A 14,607-nucleotide genomic window follows, 5' to 3' on the forward strand; every position below is an offset into this window, starting at 1 on the left:
TCGGACTAATAATAACCAGGGCCTTACTCTGGTTTGGTCCTGTCCAGTTTCTTAATAATAATTAAAAAAAAAAAAAAACTCTACTTTACTAAAACCAAAACTTGACCCCAGACCCACAATGGATACCCTGTCTGGGGTGAGTAGATGTGTGTGTTGTATCTCCCCCAGGAAACACCGTCACACAAGAGCCCCACCCTGGATCAAGAATCGCAGTTAAGAGCTGCTGAGAAAGGCTGAATCAGTCTTCTCCAGGAACTAGCCCCTGATAGGTCATCTGATCCCAAGGGGTCAGCCCTAACTAAGCACATAGGAGCAACACTAAATGAACTCAGCTGCTGTGTGTGTATATACATACATATACATACATACATACACACATACATGCACACATACACACATACATACACACATATACATACACACATAGATACATGCATGCATACACATATACATACGTACACATACATACATGCATGCATGCATGCATATACACATACATACAAACATACATACATACAAAGGACTCTAGTAGGCTGGAGCATGGCAGACATAGCTCTGGCAGGCCTTGCTTTTCCCCACTCCCTCCCTACTAAACCATAGATTACATTCCTAAGGCTAGCCCCCAAGGTCCAGTCCCTCGTTTGGCCACTTCCTCCTCCAGAGGCTGACCATCAAGGTCCAGCTTCAAAGTACTGAAGTCCAGCAATCAAAAGACCCCTTTTGGCTACATGCCCAATCAAAACAAACCAACTCATCCTAACACAGTGTTTCCCCTTTTCCATTTATAAACTACCATTTGCCTCTGACTCCTCTCTATCCAGAGGCAGTCCTGTTGGTGTTCATTTTAACTCTTTTATTCTTTTGGGGGGCCCGCCACCCAGCTCCCAAATAAAAATAAATCATGCATGAAGGCTTATTTTTTTTTTTCTCCTGGATTTTCGAGACAGGGTTTCTCTGTGTAGTTTTGGAGCCTGTCCTGGATCTCGCTCTGTAGACCAGGCTGGCTCAAACTCAGAGATCCGCCTGGCCCTGCCTCCTGAGTGCTGGGATTAAAGGCATGCGCCACAACTGCTGGCGCTTATTCTTACTTATGAATGCCCAGCCTTAGCTAGGCTGTTTCTAGCCAGCATTACTTAACTTATTATCCCATCTTCCTTTTGCCTCTGGGCTTTTCCTGTTTTCTTACTTCCATAAATCTTAGTAAATCTTACTCTTACTCTGTGGCTTGCTGTGTAGCTGAAGTCCTCTTCCTTCTCTGGCTGCTTCCTCCCAGATTTCTCCCGCTATATATTCTCTCTGCCTGCCAGCCCTGCCTATCCTTTCTCCTGCCTCGCTATTGGCCATTCAGTTCTTTATTAGACCATCAGGTGTTTTAGACAGGCACAGTAACCCAGCTTCACAGAGTTAAACAAATGCAACACATGCAAAAGTAACACACCTTAAGATAATATTCCCCAATGTAGTCCTTTGTCCCTCGGGGAAAATATCCCTTCCCCATCTCCCTTGCCCCTTTTCTCCACTCTCCTTGGTCTCTTATTCCTTGTCCATTGTCTCTCTAGGGTAAATAAATTTCCTGTGTGCTGAGAACTTGGTCTTGACGTGTCCTGTACCAATCTCAGTTCATTTAAGATAGATAGATAGATAGATAGATAGATAGATAGATAGATAGATGGATAGATGGATGGATGGATGGATGGATGGATGGATGGATAGAGATATATGTGTAACAATAATAAAGAAAGAGGAAGAGGCCAATATTTTGCAAGGGAGTGAGAGGAACAGGAGAGAGGTTAGAATGGAAATATAGTACTTATGTATGCAATTCAATAACATTAAAAATTTATGTTTAACCCCTTCATGATAAAGGTCTTAGAGAGATCAGGAATACAAGAAACATTCCTAAACATAATAAAGGCAATTTACAGCAAGCCAACAGCCACCATCAAATTAAACAGAGAGAAACTCAAAGCGATTCCACTAAAATCAGGAACAAGACAAGGCTGTAGACTCTCCCCATATTTATTCAATATAGTACTTGAAGTTCTAACTAGAGCAATAAGTCAACAAAAGGAGATCAAAGGGATACAAATTGGAAAGGAAGAAGTCAAACTTTCACTATGTGCAGATGATATGAGAGTATATATAAGTGACCCCAAAAATTCTGCCAGGGAACTTCTACAGCTGATAAACTCCTTCAGTAAAGTGGCAGGATACAAGATCAACTCAAAAAAATCAGTAGCCCTCCTCTATACAAGGGAAAAAGGGCTGAGAAAGAAATCAGAGAAATATCACCCTTTACAATAGCCACAAATAATATAAAATACCTTGGGATAACACTAACTAAAGAAGTGAAGGACCTTTTTGATAAGAACTTTAAACCTCTAAAGAAAGAAAGTGAAGAAGATATCAGAAAATGGAAGGATCTCCCCTGCTCATGGATAGGCAGGATTAACATAGTAAAAATTGCAATCTTACCAAAAGCAATCTACAGATTCAATGCAATCCCCATCAAAATACCAACACAATTCTTCACATATCTGGAAAGAATATTACTCAACTTCATATGGAAAAACAAAAGACCCAGGATAGCTAAAAGAATCCTGTATGATAAAGCAACCTCTGGAGGCATCACTATCCCTGACCTCAAGCTCTACTACAGAGCTATAGTAATAAAAACCGTCTGGTACTAGTATAAAAACTGACATATACAGACCAATGGAATCGAATTGAAGACCCTGACATTAATCAATGCACATATGAACACCTGATTTTTGACAAAGAAGCCAAAACTATACAATGGAAAAAAGAAAGTATCTAGCTGGGTGGTGGTAGTGCACGCCTGTAATCCCAGCACTCAGGAGGCAGAGGCAGGTGGATCTCTGTGAGTTCAAGGCCAGCCTGGTCTACAGAGCTGGTCCAGGACAGGCTCCAAAGCTACAGAGAAACCCTATCTCAAAAGACCAAAAAAGAAAGAAAGAAAGAAAGAAAGAAAGAAAGAAAGAAAGAAAGACAGAAAGAAAGAAAGAAAGAAAGAATCTTCAACAAATGGTGCTGGCATAACTGGATGTCAATATGTAAAAGATTACAAATAGATCCATATCTGTCACCAAGCACAAAACTCAAGTCCAAGTGGATCAAGACTTCAACATAAATCCCGTTACACTAAACTTAATAGAAGAGAAAATAGGAAGTACTCTTGAATGCATTGGCACAGGAGATCACTTCCTAAATACAACACCAGCAGCACAACAATTAATAAATGGGACCTCTTGAAACTGAGAAGCTTTTGTAGGACAAAAGACATGGTCAATAAGGCAAAAAGACAGCCTATAGAATGGGAAAAGATCTTCACCAACCCCACATCTGACAGAGGACTGACTTCCAAAGTATATAAAGAACTCAAGAAACTAGACATCAAAATACTGAACAATCCAATTAAAAAATGGGCTAAAGAGCTAAACAGAGAATTCTCAAAAGAAGAATCACAAATGGCTGAAAGACACTTAAAGAAATGCTCAACATCCTTAATCATCAGAGAAATGCAAATCAAAATGACTCTGAGATAGCACCTTACACATGTCAGAATGGCTATGATCATAAACACTAATGACAGTCAATGTTGGAGAGGATGCGGAGCAAAGGGAACACCCCTCCACTGTTGGTGGGAATGCAAACTTGTACAACCACTGTGGAAATCAGTATGGCAGTTTCTCAGAAAATTGGGAATCGATCTACCTCAAGACCCAGCCATATCACTCTTGGGCATATACCCAAGGAATGCTCAATCATACCACAAAGATACATGCTCAGCTATGTTCATAGCAGCACTATTCGTAATAGCCAGAACCTGGAAACAACCTAGATGCCCGTCAACTGAAGGATGGATTAAGAAAATGTGGTACATATACACAATGGAGTACTACTCAGCAGAGAAAAACAGTGACAGCATGAAATTTGCAGGCAAATGGATGGAACTAGAAAAGATCATCCTGAGTGAGGTAACCCAAACCCAGAAGGACAAACATGGTATGTACTCACTCATAAGTGGATACTAGATATAAAGCAAAGAACAATCAGATTGCAACCCACAGAACCAGGGAGGCTATATAGCAGGGGAGACCCCAGGATGACTGTGGCTTATAGTAAGTTTTGGTTTTACCCAATCATTGGGCAAGCCTCAATGAAACATTTCACTATTAGGATAAGCATTTATACTGTATCAAGCTGATAATAGAAAAATAAATTTTAAAAATGTATGTTTAGTCTTAACATCCCTTCTGTAAATGTACCTATGTCTGCAAATGTTTCTCTGGGCTTTCCATCTCTTCAATCCATCTCTTAGTCCCTATGCCAGAACCCCACTGCCTTGATTACTGTAGGTTTGAAGTAAGTTTCAAAGATGGGGCGTATGAGTCATCCATCTTTATTCTTCTCCAAGATTGTTCGGTCTCTTCAGGGGGCCCTATGGTCCCAGATGACTCTGAGGGTCAGCGTTTCCATTTTTGTAGAGAAACAAACAAAAATGATTAGCAGTTGAATGGTAGGATGGGAAGGGCTGCTGGAATTTCTATAGGAGTTGTGTTGAATCTGTAATCATTTTGGGTAGTGTTGACAGAGAGCACAGCTGGAGAAGGGCAGAACGGGCCCAGTCAGAGCAAAGTATTGCAGGCCACGGACAAAAATCAGACAAGTCCAGCTTTCTATTCTGCGGGGGCGCAAGGGTCTACAAAGAAGCAGTGCCACCAAAATAATGTGGGGTGTTGACAAAGCGGGATTTCTGGGTTCCCTGCCCTCCTCCCTCGATTAGGCCACAACTGGGCATGAGGGTGGGTGAGAAGGCAGGGGCTGAGTACACTTGAAACTTGACAGTTTAATAGAAAACAAAACAAGGAATTAAAATTGGGTAAAGAGGAAGTGCTCTTAGCTCTCCCCTTAGAAGGAAAAAACCGGTGGAGTCCTTTACTGAACCCGAAACTACAGCCTCTGATGCAATAAAAATAAACACATATAAACAGATACAAGGGAGTGGCACCTTCAGGGCCCCACCCCGACCCGGCCGCCAGCGTGGAAATTAGCAGGGGCCCTCTGGGAGCAGACCCCTCCTTCCCTGGTGGAGCTGACCTCTGAGGATCGCTCATTAGGAAAGCCCTGATTGGCAAATAACTCCTGCCCTGACCCCTTGCAGGGTACAGGACACGGTGGCGGCCCAAAGTGTACCACTTTGGAATCCTTTAAGATGAGCATGGAGAAAGAGCTTTCGCGAGAATTCCCTAACATCATCAATGCTTCCCTGGGAGTGTCATCAGGGAAGAACGATAGACTTGTCCCAGGAGAGGAAGCTCGAAGTCAGCTCACCCTCGGAGGAACTCTGTCTCAAGCCATCATCCATCCGCTCTAACCTCGCGTTTGTTCACTTTCCCAAAGCACCTCGCAGGCTGTCTACGGGGCCCGTCCCTCTCCCCAGTAGGATGCTTGAGCGCCCTTGTTCTGTGGGAGCCTCTTTGCTTTCCTATGGTGCACTCTACAGGTACCAAACACCTGTTCTCACATTAACCTGTCTACTGTCCTCAGGGAATCAAGGCCTCCCTTTCCCTACGCCCTTCCGCGCTCTCCCTCCATCCTTTGCCGCCCCAGCACCCTCCCAGCTCCTCCCGTTAGCCACCTTGGGTCTGGGGATCCTCGGGGAATGCTGCGGCCTTCCTCCGGGCAAGAGTCGGTTCTGGGTCAGTGGCAAGTACAGAGAACAGTACGTAGAGCGAAAGCTAGGACCTCCGGCTGGGGTGGGTTTCAGTAAGTAAGCGAGGGAAAACGTCAATGAAATTTGCATTTAACCCACGGCTTCTTTCCCAGAGGAACTTGGGTACCTCTTTCCCGCTCATGGGTTTCTGCAAAGTCTATCCTGCCCTCTGGTGGCGTCACTTCGTTACTACATAGTCCCCTTTTGGACCTTAAGCATTTTTTAGCTTTCTGACTTTCGGAGCTCTGGTGATATTTGCTTTACATGTGAGATATCTTGGAGAAGGGACATGTAGTAGTTACTTTTATGTTGCTGCGATAAAACACCACGATCAAGGCATCTTATAAAAGATTTCATTTGGGCTTTCATACGGTTCCATAGTGGCAGGGAATCATAGCCATCAGAGGCAGCCATGATGCAGGAACAACAGAGCTCAACATCTCTAACTGCAAGCAGGAAACAGAAAGAGGGGCCTGGAAATGGTGTGTGACTTTGAAACCTCAAAATCTACCCTCAGGGATGTACTTCCTCAAGGTAGGCCACGTCTAACCCTCCCTCAAACAGCACCTTCAAAATGGAGACCACACACTTTGAACATTGTTTTTATTAAAATCACCACACCCAGAAGTGTCAGACTTCCTGGAGATGCCCCAAAATAATGTTCCCCTAGTAAATGATCCCACAATTGGCCATCTACCCATCCAGAGAGCACTAAATTAAACAATGGTGCAAGACAAAAAAAAAAAAAAAAAGCTTAACCTGCGCTCTCTTGATCCCTTTCAGTCCTGCAGAGACCAAAAAGAAATAAAGGACTCAAAAGAGAAGACACTGAGCAAGAAGGAAAAACAGTCAATCTGTTCCTCTGTGGCCCACGGGGTTATTAAAAGGAGTCCCTTCTTGTCACTAAATGAATCTGGGAAGACTAGGGTGTTGCCAGGGACTTTAACAGGTCTAGCATTGTCAAGATGATCAGATCTGTGGGTGGTACCCTGCACAGAAGGGCTGTACTTTGCAGATACTTACAGCTGTGGGTTTTATCTGGCCAGACAGGATGCTGAACCTTGAAGCAACCCGAACTGCTAGAGTTTTCAAGTACCCAGAAGTGTGCTCACCCACGAGGAGCAGGAAGTTCTTGGGTGAGCACCTTAGCTTTTTGGCTCCTCTGTAGAAATAACTCCCGTCCCTGGCCTGAAAACTCCCAAATTGTCTCATTCCCTTCCCTCTATTACTTCCTCACTTTAAAACAACTTATTTACAGGGCTGATAAAATTGCTCAGTGGCTCAGGGCACATGTTGCTGTTATCGGAGTCTCGGGTTTGGTTCCCAGAAACCACATGATGGCTCACAAGCTATAACTCCAGTTCCAGGGTGGCAGTGTGTGGTGGTGGTGGTGGTAGTGGTGGTGGTGGTGGTATCTGATGCCCTCTTCTGGCTTCTGTGGGCAGTGCACATGCATGTATTCAGGCAAAACACTCATATACATAAAATAAAATAAAAATAAATAAATCTTATTGAAGTTATTTTTGTATATGTGTTATGTGAGTATAAGTGTGCATGAGCCCAGACACCTTGTGTGTGTATCTCACAGGACAACTTTCAGTGGTCAGTTTTCACCTTCCATGTCACTGAAGTAGTCTTTCTTGTTTTGGCACCCACCAAATGCTTGAGGCTAGCTGGCCTTTGAGTTTCTGCAAGCTCGGTGGCCCTTGAACTTCTGGCTGATTCCTTGTCTGTCTCCCGTCTCACAGGAATGCTGGGATTACAGATGCAGGCCACTGCATCAGCTTTGTATGTAGGTTCTGGGAATCAAACTCGGATCACCAGACAAATGCTTCCATCTGCTGAGCCATGATTCCTAAAATTTTGCAGTCAAACTCATATATTGGTGTCTGTTTCTTGAGAAGATCAAAACCAAGACACCAGGGAGTGGAGAGGTGGATTAGGAGTGGAGAGGAAAGCGTGGCTCTTGCGAAGGACCTGGGTGTTGGTTAAATCGGCACTGCTGGTGGCTGGCCAGTGCTCATGGTGGCCATGCTGACGAAGAGGAGTGCTGGAGGAAAGTCACGATCCATAGTTACCTTTCTAGAGCTTTCTTGGGAGAGAGAGAGGGAGAGAGAGAGAGAGAGAGAGAGAGAGAGAGAAGACAGAGAGACCGCGCCGAGGGAAGAGAGCAGAGAGAAAAGGAACGCACAGAGGACCTGCCCACTTTTTAGGCTGGGACACCATCCCAGGCTGATGACATAATTAAGGACATAGTCCTTACACTGGGTTCAGTTCCCAGCACCCACATGGTGGCTCAGTAACTCCAATTACAGAGAACCAACCCCTCTTTCAACCTCCAAGAGCATGAGGCATACAAATATGCACTCAAGGGTATGAAATATAGACATAGACAAACACTAATACATTTAAAAGAAAAACGAATACATCTTTTTAAAAAATTTCTGCCAGGCAGTGGTGATGCAAGCCTTTAATCCCAGCACTTGGGAGGCAAAGGCAAGTGAATCTCAGTGAGTTTGAGGCCAGCCTGGTCTACAAAGCAAGTTCCAGGACAGCCAGGACTGTTACACAGAGAAGCCTTATCTCAGAAAATATAAAGTAAATAAAAATTTCCAAGACACCCAGAAAAGACAGGATGATTGCAAAGGTTTGAGTCAGAGTCAGGGCTGAGTTAAGTCAGAGAGATCTTGCTGCTTGTCCAGGTCAATAAACCAATCACCAGAGTTCTGGTTTTACTCATAAGTGAGTTTCCTGCCTGATACCTGGGGATGGGAGGCAGTAGGGTTTTCACCACATCTTGAAGCAGAAGATAGATTTTCATCACATATCTCTTCTGACTTCCTGCCTCTGAAATGCTCCATTTCCTCCCATGATGCTCCAGGAACCAGTGAATCGTACATGGGGGCAGAGCTCACACAATGCAATGGTCATAAAGTTGGGGCTGGTGACTGACCTCATTTCCAAAAGCCCAGCCACTTTGTTTTAATTAAAGTGTAGCTCACTGGGCTGGTGAAATGGCTCAGGAGTTAAAGGTGCTTGCTATACATGCCTGGAAAACTGAGTTCGATTCCCAGAACTCACATAAAGGTGGAAGGAGAGAACCGTCTCCACAAGATTGTTCTCCAATGGTCATATAGGTGTCCCCACATCACAAACACACATACACAGTAATAAATAATAAATATCTTTCAAATGAAGTGTAGCATGAGGTTAAATTTCAGTCATTTACTTTTATAGTTGTGGTACTATTTTTGTTTTGGTTTGGTTTTTTTAGACAGGGTTTCTCTGTGCAGTTTTGGTGCCTGTCCTGGATCTCACTCTGTAGACCAGGCTGGCCTCAAACTCACAGAGATCCTCCTGGCTCTGCCTCCCGAGTGCTGGGATTAAAAGAGTACACCACCACCCAGCTCTGGCACTATTTTTTAATGATGTGGAAGTGTGGTTTAATGAAGACATTGTAACATAACCTTAAGAAGGAAAGAGAAATGCTCAGAAGAAAGAGCATACCCAAGAGCATGGGTGTGGGTGTCTTAAAGACAAGTTTTGGGAGATTTTAATCTTTTTATTGTGTAGTATAAAAGACTATTTTTAATTTAAAAATCATAAGACATACAACTACCACTACAGTCGAGAGAGAGAGAGAGAGAGAGAGAGAGAGAGAGAGAGACAGAGAGAGACAGAGAGAGAGAGAGAGAGAGAGAGAGAGAGAGAGAGAGAGACAGAGAGAGACAGAGAGAGAGAGAGAGAGAGAGAGAGAGAGAGAGAGAGAGAGAGAGAGAGAGAGAGTTTGGGTTTTTTAAAGATTTATTCATTTATTATGTATACAGTGCTCTGTTCACGTGTATGCCTGCAAGCCAGAAGAGGGCACCAGATCTCATTGCAGATGATTATGAGCTACCATTTGTGGTTGCTGGGAATTGAACTCAGGACCTCTAGAAGAGCAGCCAGTGTTCTTAACTGCTGATCCATCTCTCCAGCCCTAGATATAGATTTTTTGAGACAGGGTTTCCCTGTTCAGCTCTGATATCCTGGAACTTGCTCCATAGACCAGGTTAGTCTCAAACTCAGTGATCTGCCTGCCTCTGCTTCCCAAGGTGTGCACCACCACTGCCCAGTAAGATTTCATCCTTGTTAGGTACAGGTAAAGCCACTCAAAACATGACCCCTTGGCATGCTGAGAACTTTCAATGAAGGAAATTGAGAAAATCCTAAATCGGTCTCTCTCTGATCTACTCCAACCTTCCTCTCCTGAAACATGGCCGTGGATAGAAGCCTCTGTGTGTCCCTAAAAAAGTAGGTCATAATACCCTCATGTGACAGGTGACCTGTCTCACACCTAGAAGCCAAAAGGAGTCTGCACAAAGAGGCATTGCTAAACCCACCCACCCTCCAGTTTGTTATCAATGGTTAGACTTCCTCTCTGTTCATTCATACTTGCACACAGCTGTCCATCCATCATGTCTAAGCATAAAGGTCCACTATTCCCTGCATCTGTGCATCCTCATTTCTGAAGGCTCCCGTTTCACATAAAATTTTAGCTAATAACAGGATATGCGTTTCCTTTAGTAAGCTGGCCTCAGTTGTGGGATTGGTTGTGAAATTTGCCATGGGTGAAGAAAAGAAATCTTTTGGGGGAGGGCAAGATGGTCCAGTGGATAAAGCCTTTGCCACACAAGCCTGACCCAAATTAGACCCCTGAAACCCAGGTAAAGGTGAAGGAGAGACCCAATTCCACAAAGTTATCCTCTGACCACCAGACACATGCCATAGTATGGGTGTCCCCCTCACACAGTGCACAGACATAATAATAATTAATAAGAATAACTTTTAAATAATAAATCTTTTCTTCCTTATAATTCCATTGTTGGGCTTTAGTATTTAAGACTAGTACCCAGGGGCTGCCTAACTATGTCTAGAAATGCTTCCTGTGTTCATAGAACACATGAGTGAACAAATAGATGGCCAAGGGTATACCACTGAAGTAATGTCTATATAATGGAGACACTGGAAAGGAGGGTGCTGTCAGTACAGCAGCTGCACCTGAATCCACTGCTCTTTCAGCTGCTGACTGTGCCTCACAGTCACTGCCCAGCAGCTCAGGCTGAGGCCTGGCAGGACTTCTGTGTCCAGCCACAACCACCTCTGCCTCTGCAGCCAAATGTAGTTTTTAACTAAGTCTCTTTCGTTCTGTTTTACCAAGACAGACTCGGAAGTCAGATGCTGGGGTGAAAATCTGCTAGCTGGCCTTCCTCCTTAGCTGGCGACCAAGCAAAATGGACTCTCTTTCACTGTCTCAAACTAAAAAAGACAATCATACTCCCTGCTACTTCCTGTGTGTTTCTCTATTCGTCTTCCTAACTGCCTCTAATCTCTATGACTACTTCCTGTCAACCAATTGTTAACTCCACCTCTCAACCCAAGGTTTTACTTAATTAATGCAAACTCAGGGTTCACAGTGTGATCAAATACCCCACAACAGGAGGGGATCAGAATCCAAATATCACCAGGGAACTCATTAAATAAGTGATTATTCATAGACATGATAGAACATCTTACAACTGAAAAAACAATGAGGCTCTGATACTAAAAGAAATTTGATATACATCAAAAGGCAATTGCCAAATAGTATCTATGGTAACATAATGTTACTAAACTTGAGGCCACTGCCTGTGCCCGAAGAAGTCAAGGTCAGCTACCCATCCTTGAGGGTCCAATTAAAACAGCCAAATCATTGAAAAGCAGAAGAGGAGTTTTTATCCCAGGTAGCATTGGGAGGAGGGGCAAAAAGATCCCATGAAGCCCCTCAAATCCATCTTTAGGGTCCTGAAGTTAGATTAGAGTTTAGAGAGCTAGGGATATGCACAGCTAAGCAGTCCCCACCAAGGTGTGGTCCTGTCCACCAATGAACAATCATTGTCTGGACTTCACTCTCATCCTGTAAGGTGTTCAGACACGTTGTAAGTCTCTTCTGAGAGACAATGCTTTTGCCTTCCCCCAGCATGAGATTCATGGTGGAAAAAAAAAGTCATTTCTTGATGTCAATTTTTTTCAATAATCTGATAGATCAAGAAACACTGCCTTGCCTTTAGAATATCCTCATTTCTGCCAGGTCCATTACTATAATAAAGATAGTAATGATAAAAATAGTAATATCTGTGTTCAGAGATAAAAATCTGAGAAATAGCTGATGGCACACCCTTTAATCCCAGCACTTGGGAGGCAGAGGCAGGCAGATCTCTGTGAGTTAAAGACCAGCCTAATCTACAGAGTGAGTTCCAGGACAGCCAAAGCTACACAGAGAAACTCTGTCTCAAAAAGAACAAAAAGCAAAAAACAAAACAAACAAACAAACAAATCTGAGAAATATACACCAAATTATTAATAATAGTCAAGTGCTCCATGGTGGAGGGTAGTTATGGTACACTTCCATCTTCCAAGAATTTATACCTATAGTATTACTTTTTATCATAATTTCTTAGCATCTAAGATTCAGAATAATGGTCTTTTTAAGGAAGGGTCTTGAAAGCTGGGGACAGTGCAACAGATGTTGCATGACTGCCTTGTAGACAGATGTCTTGCATTTATAAAGCTGTTTTAAAATTCAGCCTTCTCTCCTTGTTCACTGACCCAGAGCTCAGCCGACTGAATGTTTGACATGGGAAAATTCTCGAGGACAAAGGAGTTTATTCAAGCAGAACTGACAGCCATGAGCTGTCTCATAATCAGCAAAGGCTTGCCTTCCTGCTGGTGCTACGGGTAAGGAAGTCAAGGAGAACCAATAAGGGGCCAATAAAAGACCCTCTTCCTCTCTGGGTTATACCTGTGACTGTGGCCTTGGCTTTGCCGCGTCACTGCAGTGATGGCTGAGATGGAGGGCAACTGGGAAGAAATTGCTAGAAGGAAGCTGGTGTGAGTCAGAAGACCTCAAACCTGGGACACTGTTAACGGAGGAATGCCGAGGGAGACGTGAGTCTGGGAAAGTGACCAGGAACTCAAGGCAATTAGCACGGACCCACCTTCTGGACAGGTGTGATAGTGCATGCTGGGTGTCCCAGTACTCAGGGGAGTAGAACAAAGAGTCTGAGGCTAACCTGGTCTACATAGGTAAGACCCTGCCTCAAAAATAAAAAGGAAGAGAAGGAAGGTACTTTGCAAGAACAGTATGTTCTCTTAACTGCTGGACCTGATATTAGTGCTAGAAATCAAACTCAAGTCCTCTGTAAGGCAGTGTGGCTTTTGTTTGTTTGGTTGTTTTTTTGTTTGTTTGGTTGGTTGGTTGGTTAGTTGGTTGGTTGGTTGGTTTGTTGGCTGGCTGTTGTTGTTGTTGTTGTTGTTGTTGTTGGAAACAGGGCTCTGGCTGTCTTGGAATTCACTATACAGATCAGGCTGGCCTTGAACTCACAGAGATCCACCCTGCCTCTGCCTCCCAAGTGCTGGGATTAAAGGTGTGCACCATCAGGCTCCACTGCTGTAACTTCCGAACTATCACTTGAGCCCTGTGATGGTTTCAAATGTCAACTCATCCCAACTTAGAATCATCTAAGAAAAGAACCTAAGTAAGGAATTGCCAAGATCACATTGGCCTATGGGCATGTCTATTGGGGATTGTCTTGATTGTTAATAGATGCAGAAAGCCCCAGGTCATTGTGGGCAGACCTAAGTAGGAGGTCCTAAACTATATACTAAAGACAGCTAGATAAGCAGCAAGAAGGCAAGCAAGGACACATGCATCCATTTTCCTCTGCTCTTGACGGTGGATATCATGTTTAAAGTTCCTGCCTTGGTGTCTCCATAATAATGGACAGAAACCTGGAATTGTAAGTCAAAATAAATCCTTTCTTCCCTAAAATGCTTTTATGTTTGTTTGCTTGTTTATTTGAGACAGGGTCTCACTAAATAGCCCTAGCTGGCCTGGAACTCTCTCTGTAGACCAGGCTGGCCTCAAACTCACAGAGGCCCTCCTGCCTCTGCCTCCTGAGTGCCAGAATCAAAGCCTTATAGTACCCTGCCCAGCCTAGTTCTTTGACTTTTTGTTGTTGCTGTTGTTTGTTTGTTAAGTTGTTTTAAGTCAGAATATTTTGTCACAGCATCAGAAGTGAAACTGTAATGGGTTACACCCTGTAGGGAGAAGTCATAGGACTTTTTAGGGTGGATGGCCTTTGGCTGGCTTGCCATAAAAGGCTCAACTGGTGCGTACCTCTGGATGTGCTTGTCTGGTACTCCGATTACGTTAATTGAAAAGCATGTGTGAGCTTTCCTTACCACTGCAGTGTAACTCCCTTCCTCAGACAGCTCATTGGCTGGAGGAAAATGACTCATAAAAGAGACCGAAGGTCAATGTGTCACCTAGACAGACTTTGGCACAGCCCATCACCTATTCTTCCGGGCCACTACCTGAAACTTTTTCTTCTTAACAAGACAACCTTTGTTCACTATTCAATTCCTCCTCTGATTCTCCCATAACCTATTACCACCTCCTCCAAAGCCTTAAATCCCTATTTCTTTCTGGAAAGCAGAATACTATACAAATGTCAACCTTCTGTCCCTTTAGTTTCCGATTTTATATGACTAGTGTGCACGTGCATGAAATTGAAATCTTTTTTCTCTTGTTCAGTTTGTCTACTGTCAACTGATTCCAGAGACCTGAACTATCAGACGTACAGAGTAGGAAAGCTTAAAGCCTCTTGTACATGGCAGAATCTCCTTTTTTATGAATGAATAGTATTCCATTGATGTGCCACATTTTACTTAGCCATTCACTTGCTGATGGACACAGGTATCATTCAAGCTTTATCTTTTGTGAAGAGTGTTGCTGGAAGCATAAGAATCTAGACATCTCTTCAAACCTCTGCAGGCAATTTTGAGAGTAT

This window comes from Onychomys torridus, chromosome 23 (genome assembly GCF_903995425.1).
Source record: "Onychomys torridus chromosome 23, mOncTor1.1, whole genome shotgun sequence".
NCBI lineage: Eukaryota > Metazoa > Chordata > Mammalia > Rodentia > Cricetidae > Onychomys > Onychomys torridus.